Source organism: Peromyscus maniculatus, chromosome 11 (genome assembly GCF_049852395.1).
Source record: "Peromyscus maniculatus bairdii isolate BWxNUB_F1_BW_parent chromosome 11, HU_Pman_BW_mat_3.1, whole genome shotgun sequence".
In the NCBI taxonomy this organism is placed as follows: domain Eukaryota; kingdom Metazoa; phylum Chordata; class Mammalia; order Rodentia; family Cricetidae; genus Peromyscus; species Peromyscus maniculatus.
The window spans coordinates 9236375-9245944 of NC_134862.1; the positions used below are offsets into that span (position 1 = coordinate 9236375).

Here is a 9570-nt window from a genome sequence, read left to right on the forward strand (position 1 = left end):
CTTTCCACTTTATTTAAGGGAGGATCTGTCACTGGCTTGAAACATGTCATGTAATCTAGTCTGTATGGCCAGAGACATCAAGGATAAGCTCCAACCCTTCCAACATTGAAATTATACATACTCACTGCAGTGCCCACCTTTTTCATGTGGTTTCTGGGGATAGAACTCAAGTCATCATGTTCTCATTGTAAGCTCATTGCCAACTGAGATGGCTCCTAAGCCGGCTTCATGCATACTTTTATAATCAATAATCAATACAATCAAGCAATTAAATATAGTCTAGACAAGATGTCACAGAATAATTTCTCCCTGCCCCTTCCTGCTACACAGCTATGAACACTGGTATTGACAGAGGTGAATGCTAACAGATGGAGGAAAGAAAGAGTGTGGTCAGGGATCCAGGAGTGGAGGAAACCCACCAGCAGTGCTTCACACTCTTACAGACCCCACACCTAGCATTTTCTGAACCTGTGGTAGCAATTCCGATTGTTCAGGTAGGCTCTTTCTCCTCAAACACCTCCAAATCCCCACTCCTTTCATATCCACTTGAAGGGTCCAGGAATATTGCAATATAAAATTGTAAACCTAAAAAAGTAAATAAATAAAAGCTGACAGTCATCGGCTCTAAAGGTTAACTGCTAACAATGTCTCCCTGCTTTACAACCAACTCTTCTGTCAACAGTCAGGTGTTAACTTTTAGCACTCTTGCCCCTTATAGACAACAATTGCTTGGACCAAAGTTAACTTTTAATAGTTGTTTCTACATGACTTCTAACATGCAACCTCATGCCTGATGCTTACCTTTGCTATAAAAGGGGGCTTGAATTCCACCCACTTTGCCACAGCTTCAGAATCATGAACTCTGGCTGTGGTCTCAGCTAGCTGATAAGCTTTTGTGCCCCATGGTGATTTGCTTTTCTTTCTTTGATTTTTTTTTCTAGAATAAAGTTTGCTTCTGGTTTAATAGAATTTGGTGTTCTGTCCCCCATTATTGTGTGACCGCAGACCTAACATACTCACATGATTGTCATTTGGAAAGTATTAAGAGATATTAATTAGATATGGATTAGAACCCTGCCAATGACAAAGAGTCAGAGCAGCATTCTCTTTTCTGCTGGTCCTGAGGTTTCCTGCCCTGAAAGTGGTGGAGAGTGGGAAGCAAGAGAAACTCAGAGGAGTGCCCACACTGTAGTATGTTGAGGGCACAAAAGTCCTTGCACCCACAGAGCATGAGTGTAGACAAATTTCTAAACAGTCTTATTAAATAAAAAACACAGAGCCAGAAATTGGGGTTAAAGCCTGAGAGAGATCAGAGGAATAGGAAGAACTACCAGCCAACCTTACCTTACCAACTCTGCATCTTCTAAAAGTGAGATACTTCCTGTCTACCCATGCCCATATGCCTTGCTGTTCTGCCATCTGATTTGCTTTCTCTGTCCAGCTACATCACTTCCTCTTCCTGGCCAGCTCTGTCACTTCCTGTCTGTCTGTACAGACCTCCAGACCACAATAGTTAATTAGTGTTGGAATTTAAGGCATGTGCCACCATGCCTGGCTCTGTTCTCAGTGTGGCCTTGAACTCACATAGATCCATACAGATCCCTGCCTCCCAAATGATAGCATTAAAGGTGTGTGTTAAATTACATGACTTTTGTGTTTATTTATAATGGCTGGCTTTTTTCTCTGATCTCCAGGCAAGCTTTATTTATTAAAGCACAAATAAAATATCACCACATTTCAGCACAAATAAAATATCACCACACATCAGGGAACCAGGACTGTTAAACATGTGTGAGCCTCTCCTCAAAGGAGAAAATACCTTTTTTCCACCAAAAAGGCTAGAGTGGATTCTGATAAGGGTCTGGTAACTTTATTGCTATCTGTGGGAGAAAACCTCACCCAACTTTTGCTATAGAGACAGACCTTACCCAAATTCCCCAGAATGATTATTTCAAATTCTTTCCTCCTTAGATCATTATCTTTAGCTCCCAGTTAATAGAAACTATCCTAAGTGGACATGTCACATGTATTTTATGTAGCGCTGAACTCTATGCTATCTTGAACAGAGACCATATTAGAGTCTAGGCCTTTTAGCTGTAGAAGCCACTCTCAAAGTTATGTGTACCTTGTAGAGGAGGTTCTATATAATCATATCTTAAGCTTTATTGTGCACCTGGAGTTGGAGTGATTGTTGCCTGGAAAGCTTGAATGGGAACGATGATTGCCTGGAAACTTTTTCTTTCCTTCATCAGAGACAGTGAGGCAGTGGGTGTGTACCTCTTGGAGGATATTATTATATCCTTCCATCACAGGGAGATACCTGATGGCCTGCAACTGGATTCCAGGAATCCCCTTTCTTATCCTCAGTCTTCACATGGCAGAGTACAGTGGTCGCTTTCCTTGTGTTCCGCTTGTCCAGGAAGGACAGCATTGCATTTGTACTGTCAGCTGTCAAGGCAAGGGCAGTTCTTTGCCCAGTAGGCCATTTTGTGCCAAAAAGACAAACTTCCAAATGGAAATGTCTTAGAAGCCCAACATTCTCTCGGGATCAATTGGTGCAGCCAGGAGCAATTGTGTCTCATGTCAACAGAATTCATTTTAAGACTGAAACGGCACTGTGGCTGCTGGCTCCGCCCATTTCAGCTTACCAACATGGCGTTTTCTGCCAGTTCTGTGAGTCATCAAGTCTCAGAAATAGTGGGTCTAAGCTTTTATCAAAGCAGCATGTAGCCCAGAAAGCTTTTTTTTTAATTTTTTTTTTAAATAATAGTAAAGACTAAATCTACCACACACAGTTTAATGTGCCATTGGCAGACACCTCGTTTCTGCCATACTGCTGGTCAAACGCACATGCCAGGAACCCGCCAGTGTTCAAACCTGCATTTTGCGGCATCTAGCTGCCCATATGAGACAAGAAGCAGGAACCTGGTTTTGGCTCTGTTTAGAATTGGTTATTAAATATTCTCAGGTTTAATGTGGAAACTTGAGCCGTTGGGCACCATTTGTTGCTAGGGGGCTTCTCTCCAGGTTCCTTCCACCAAACCCCGCAGTCCCACAATCCACGTATAAAATAATCACTCAGACGCTTATTATACTTATAAACTGTATGGCCATGGCAGGCTTCTTGCTAACTGTTCTTATATCTTAAATTAACCCATTTCTATAAATCTATACCTTGCCACGTGGCTGGTGGCTTACCAGCGTCTTTACATGTTGCTTGTCGTGGTGGTGGCTGCAGTGTCTCTCCTTCCTTCTTCCTGTTTCCCCAATTCTCCTCTCTCCTTGTTCCGCCTATTCTTCATGTCTGGTCACTGGCCATCAGTGTTTTATTTATATAGAAGGATATCCACAACAAGAAAATGGTTAGTGGGCTGGAGTGACAGCTCCAACAGTGTTCTGCTTAGATTTTTTTTTGTTTATTGGTTGGTTTTCTTTCTTTCTTCTCTCTCTTCTTTCTTTCTTTCTTTCTTTCTTTCTTTCTTTCTTTCTTTCTTTCTTTCTTTCTTTCTTTCTTTCCTTCTTTCTTTCTTTCTTTTTTTTTGTCACCTTGATACAAGATAGAGTCATCTGGAAAGTAGGAATTTCAGTTGAAAAAATGCCATATCAGATTGCCCAGTGGAAAAGTCTGTGGGGAGATTTCTTGAGTAGTGATTAAAATGTGATAGTTTTGGATGGTTCCAGATCTAGACAGGTGGTCCTGGGTTAAAAGAAAGCAAACTGAGCAAGTCATAAAGAGCAAGTCAGTAAGCAGCATTCCTTCACAGGTTCTGTTTTAGTTCCTGCCTCCAGATCTCTACCGTGAGTCCCTGTCCTTACAACTTTCCTTAATGGAATGGAAAAGATGAAAAAAAAAGTACCTCTGTATAACATGAAATTCATAGAAACCAAGCCTAGCATGTACTGTGTGGCACTATTCTTGGGGAGACATGAACAAACATTTTAGCAGCCTAGATATGGAGCTCATGACAGACCAAAGTATGGATACCACTAGGGTACAACTTGGTGAACTGTGGTGATATTTTATTTGTGCACCCCATTAAGGCTTATCTGAGGATCAGAGGAAAAAGCCAGCCACTATATTAAACATAGAAATTAGGCAGTGGTAGTACATGCCTTTAATTCTAGCATCTGGGTGGTAGAGATCCATCCAGATTTCTGTGAGTTCAAGGCCACACTGGAAACAGAGCCAGGAATGATGGCACATGCCTTTAATCCCAGTGCTAGTTAATCATAGAAGTCTGGAGGTCTGTACAGATAGACAGGAAGTGATATAGCTGGGTGGAAAGAGGAAGTGGTATAGCTGGGTGGAGAGAGGAAGTAAGATGGCAAGGCACAGAAAGGTATGTAGGCGTGAATATACAGGAAGTAGCTCTCTCTTTGGCTGAGGATTTACATGGCTGGCTTGCTCTCTGATCTCTCAGTTTTCACCCGAATATCTGGCTCCAGGTTTTTTATTGATAAGATCATTTAGCAATTCATCTTACAGTGAACCAATGAGTTTATTGGTGTAATTTGTAGAAATAAGAGGTGTTACAAGAATGAAAACAATTCAAAAACAGCTGTAGTGTCACAGACCATTCCAGCATGTATAATATCTCACAAAAGTTGGAAACCTAGAGCATACTGTACAGCTTGTGGGCAGCTTACAGATTCTTCAAAGATATCCTTTTCAAGCAGCTTAGTTTCTCTGATACTCTTCCAGGCAGCTCAGCTGGTCATTGTTTCTTCTAGACAGTTTAGCTGGTCTTTGTTTCTTTCCAGGCATCTGGGTTTGCCTTCTTCCTTACAGCTTGGTCTACAAGAACATGCCTCTCAGCAGTCTTTACTACTTATATACTCTTGGGGAGGGAGGGTTCTAGTGAATCCAGTCAGTTTCAGGGACTTCCTGGAGCTAATTGAGTTGCTTAGTTGACATCCTCATACCAAGGTGTCAATAGGATCCCCTTTGCTTCAAGGTCTTAGGACTTTGTTTCTTTTAGCTCTTGGTGATTCTAAGAAATGTTAGGTATTCCATGGTATGCTGATATGCCAATCTAGTTTCTGCCTCTGCCATCATATGACTTTCTCCCTAGTATGTCTTTGGGCCTTGACCTCCCTTTCCTCAAAAGCACCCTAATTGTTAGATTTAGAGCCCATCCTGATTAAAAATAGTCATCATTCACTAAATTTAATTATGCCTTTTATGGCTCTGTATTAATTACTCTTTCATTGCTGCCACAAAGTATGTGACAAAATCAACTTAAGGGAGGGTTTCCTTTGCCTCAGTTTGAGGATACTCTCGATCATAGTGAAGAAAGTATGGAGGTAGGGGTAGGGTATAGAGCAGCGAGTCACACTGCACCTGCTCTTAGGAAGCAGACAGATGGTTGCTGGTGCTCAGTTCATTCTCTCCCCCACTTTTTTTTTTTCAGTCTAGGACCATATCTGATGGAATGGTGCTGCACATATTTAGTTAGGGTAAGTTCTTCCCATTTTACTTTACCAAATCTAAAAAATCCCTCACAACAAATCCAGGGTGACTTAAATCCTATCAAGTTTACAAGCAAGAGTAATCCTCAAGAGCCTCTTTTCGCATTCACACTTGTGGGAGTTAAGGCTTCCACTCATATTGGATGGCACAATTACACTTTCAGTGAAATCTTGATCAATAAATGCTGAGTGCTTTTTTTTTGTCAAATTTATACTTTTTTTTTTTTTTTTTTTTTTTTGGTTTTTTGAGGCAGGGTTTCTCTGTGTAGCTTTGCGCCTTTCCTGGAGCTCACTTGGTAGCCCAGGCTGGCCTCGAATTCACAGAGATCCGCCTGGCTCTGCCTCCCGAGTGCTGGGATTAAAGGCGTGCGCCACCAACGCCCGGCCAAATTTATACTTTTAATCAAAAGGTTTTTTTCTTTTAAACTGTGACTTGGTGTGTGGAAAACTTGTCTATGTGCACTACAATGAATTTAGAGAGCAAAAAGTATTTTTGAAAAAAGTTCATTAATATACTGGTTATTTTTAATAGAAATTCAAAAATATTTTCTTCTTTCCAAAAACAAGACCACTGTCTTGACCCTTGTTAATACATAAAGAACAGTTTTGCTTGTTCTAAAGCTTCTAAGATAGAATAACCATGTGGTGTTCACAATTACTGTTAGGAATTGGATAATGTGTTTATCAGATTAATCCTTTTAATGGAACAAATCTCCTGGAAATAATTTCCAAACTGCCTTAATCCTGACTCAGGATGGTGATTACCTGCACCAATCCATCAGTCAAACTATTAAACACAAGAACATTTTAGTGGGCTTCTGACCTTGGCATTAGAGTCCCAAACAGGACACCAATCACAACAGCTGTACCTTGGTGCCTCTAGGACTCCCAGAGAGGAGACTAAAAGATGAACTATTGCCGTAGCAGGGAATGTCCACAGTGCCACAGAGAAGCATTGGAGTATCCGTACTTAGATCACTGGAGAAGTATGGTGCAAGGGGCTGAAGCCTATATCTTCTCTCTCCTGTGTAGCGGGAGTCATGGGGCATGTGTGGAGGTAAGAACATTCTGGTGCTGGTCCTAGCCTTTCACAGTGTTTGAAAGAGACTCTTTCTCTCTCGCCTTCCCTCCCTCCCTCTCTCCTTCATTTCTCACTGCTGATGCAGGCCAGCTTTTCACAGCTTCTGAAGATTCTCCTGTTTCTACCTCCCTAAGGACAACCAATACCAGCTACTCAGGTATTCAAACTCAGGTCTTCACACTCCCACCATAAAATGCTTCTCCAACCTCGTTATTTCCTCAGCCACTGTCTAACTTCTCATTGTGTGAAATGACTGAACATAGATAAGAAAGAGACTGTATAGGATTGGGAGAAGTGATCAACAGAATTGACCCTACAGGTGTGCTGAGTGAGAAGGCAATGGCCTTGGTTCTGGCAGAACTCTATAGTGCTCTGGCTAGGAGGACAGTGAATGGAGGTCATTTCAAGCAAGAGACAAGCAAACAGCAATGTGGGAACTTCTGTAGTTGGGACCAAGAATATAAAAACCACTGAAACGACATGTACTCAAGCATGTGATCAGTCTTTTTTTTTTCTACCTACATTGTTTATTGGTATGAATTTTACATAAAATTTATGTTTTTCAGTAGTAACAGTAGAGCTGGAAAATATTATGCCACCTTCTCCAAGCCATACATGCAGAGCCACGGATAGTGTGGTGAAAACTGTGGCCCTTTCCAAGACCACAACTCTTGTGGTCCACAGATGTTTGCCCACACATCTCTCTGTGCTTCAGGACTGGTTTGGTGATCCACTGAGTTTGGGATTTCTCCTGATACCTTTATTGAATGGATCAATTGGGATAACCTAAATAATTTATATGTGGACTCCTCACCAACCCAGGAAGAGTTGAGGACACTTAAAGCCCCACAGTGCCTTCCAGGGATCTTCAACAGACTGAAGGTTTGGGGCAAACTTTAGCTTGTTAACATCATGATGGACGGACTGGACATAAGTTGTACCCTTGAGAACGAGGCACTTTCAGCTACTATGGCATCTTTGCTTGTGCTTATATCCCACCCTGCTCACCCTATCTGAACTTGTTGGTGAGGAAGCCCCATGCAGCACAGAGAGCTGGTGGTATTGCCAGAACTGAACCCTTGGAAGTAAGCATATCAGGTCAGACTGCTTCTTCCTCCATAGCTCCTGAGTATATCTGTATGCTCCCATCTTGGTTCATGTGAGAGCTTACATGATCTCTCTTGAATTTGATTTTGTTTATATTTTAAGTAGTGTTGTGTGACTTATGGAGTTAAAGCAATATTTTTAAACTTTGAAAAATATGAATGTGTCTATATTGTGTGTGTGTGTGTGTATGTGTGTATGTGTATACATGTATGTTTATGTAGGTGCTAATCAGAAGACAACCACAGAAAAGTCATCTACTTTCTTTGATGCAAGACATCATTGGTCTGAAACTCACCAATTATAGCAGATTGATCTACCAGTGAGCCACAGGGAGAATTCTGCTTCAGCCTTCCCAATGCTGGATTACAAACATATAACCACTGTTGGTGGGAATCAAATTCAGGTCCTCCTATTTTCAATAAAAGCACTTTACTGAGTGAATGATCTCCTCCACTCCACTCTTAAGGTAATACCTTCTCATGATAAACCCCAGCTGTGGAGAAACCTTCAACTATGACAGCAAAGGCTTGTTTGTCAGTGTCTGCCAATCACTCAGCCCCACTCCCAGATCCAGATACTTGGTATGTTGTTTTTTGTTCTACAAGAGGAAGTGTCAACATGCAACACATTAGATATTCTTAAGTGAATCCAACAATTCTATGTGTGAGCCAGCAGCACTTAATAATAGCATAACATATTCTGGATCTCATCTTAGTTGTATTTCTTAAACTGTGTATATAAACTTGCCTTTTTAAAAAAGATGATTACCTAGCATTTCTTCTGAAAAATGCTTGTCACTCTGTTTTGTCTAATACACACTGATGGTCATTTATGTGATTATCTGAACATCTGCTTGAGATATAGATATGGGAATAGATTGCCATATATTAAACTTAAAGGCATATAAATATATAAGTGAAATGAGCCAGGCTTAGAAAGGCAAATATCATGTTTTCTCTCATTTGTGTTACCTAGATTTTATGTACAAACATAAAATCATGTATGCATATATGCTGTGAAAGTAGACATAGACATTAAACTTTCTGGGGAACAAGGGAACTTGTGAAAGGAGGGAACAGTGAGACAGGGAAGGTAGGGAGAAATGGAGGGATATAGCTGGAAGTTTTCCTGTGGTGTCCTAGCCAGCTGGCAGTCAGAACAAATCTCTTGTACTCACGTCCCCCAAGTAAGAACAAAGGAGCTTATATTAATTATAACTGCTTGGCCTTTAGCTCAGGCTTATTACTGACTAGCTCTTACACTTAATTTAACCCGTAATTCTTATCTATGTTTAGCCATATGACTGGTACCTTTTCTCAGTTCTGCCTTGTCATCTTGCTTCCTTTGTGTCTGGCTGGTGACTCCTGACTCACTCAGCCTTCCTCTTTCCAGAATTTTTCTTGTCTGCTTATCCTGTCTATACTTCCTGCCTGGCTACTGGCCAACCACTGTTTATTAATCAACCAATCGAAGCAACACACATTCACAGAATACAGAATGACATTCCACAGCACTTCCCGTTTTCTGTCTAATCAAAGAGGAAGGTTTTAACTTTAGCATAGTAAATTTACATATAATAAAACAGTTATCAAGCAATAATTACAGTTATAATATCTAGTCTTTTGTATTTGACAAAATCAAAGAAAATATTCTATCAACTATCCTATATTTGTGAGTCTAAAGTTTCATATCTAATTTATCTTTTAATATAATGAAGGAAATTATAAATTATAATATATAACTTGTTTTAAATAAATTATAAATTATAACTATTTAGTCTTCAACTACATCAAAGGCCTCAGAAGGATATAATATTACCTAAGTAAACAAGAAATACATTGTAAACAACTTACAAAAATCTAGAATAACAGAGACAGCTGACTGCCTGGACAGTCACACAAAGTTCCTCTGTA

General features: G+C 40.4%; 1 pseudogene; it reads right to left on the reverse strand.

Moving 5' to 3' along the window:
- Positions 1 to 7112: 7112 nt before the first annotated feature.
- Positions 7113 to 7699, reverse strand: LOC102919921 (large ribosomal subunit protein eL15 pseudogene; annotated as a pseudogene).
- Positions 7700 to 9570: the final 1871 nt, after the last annotated feature.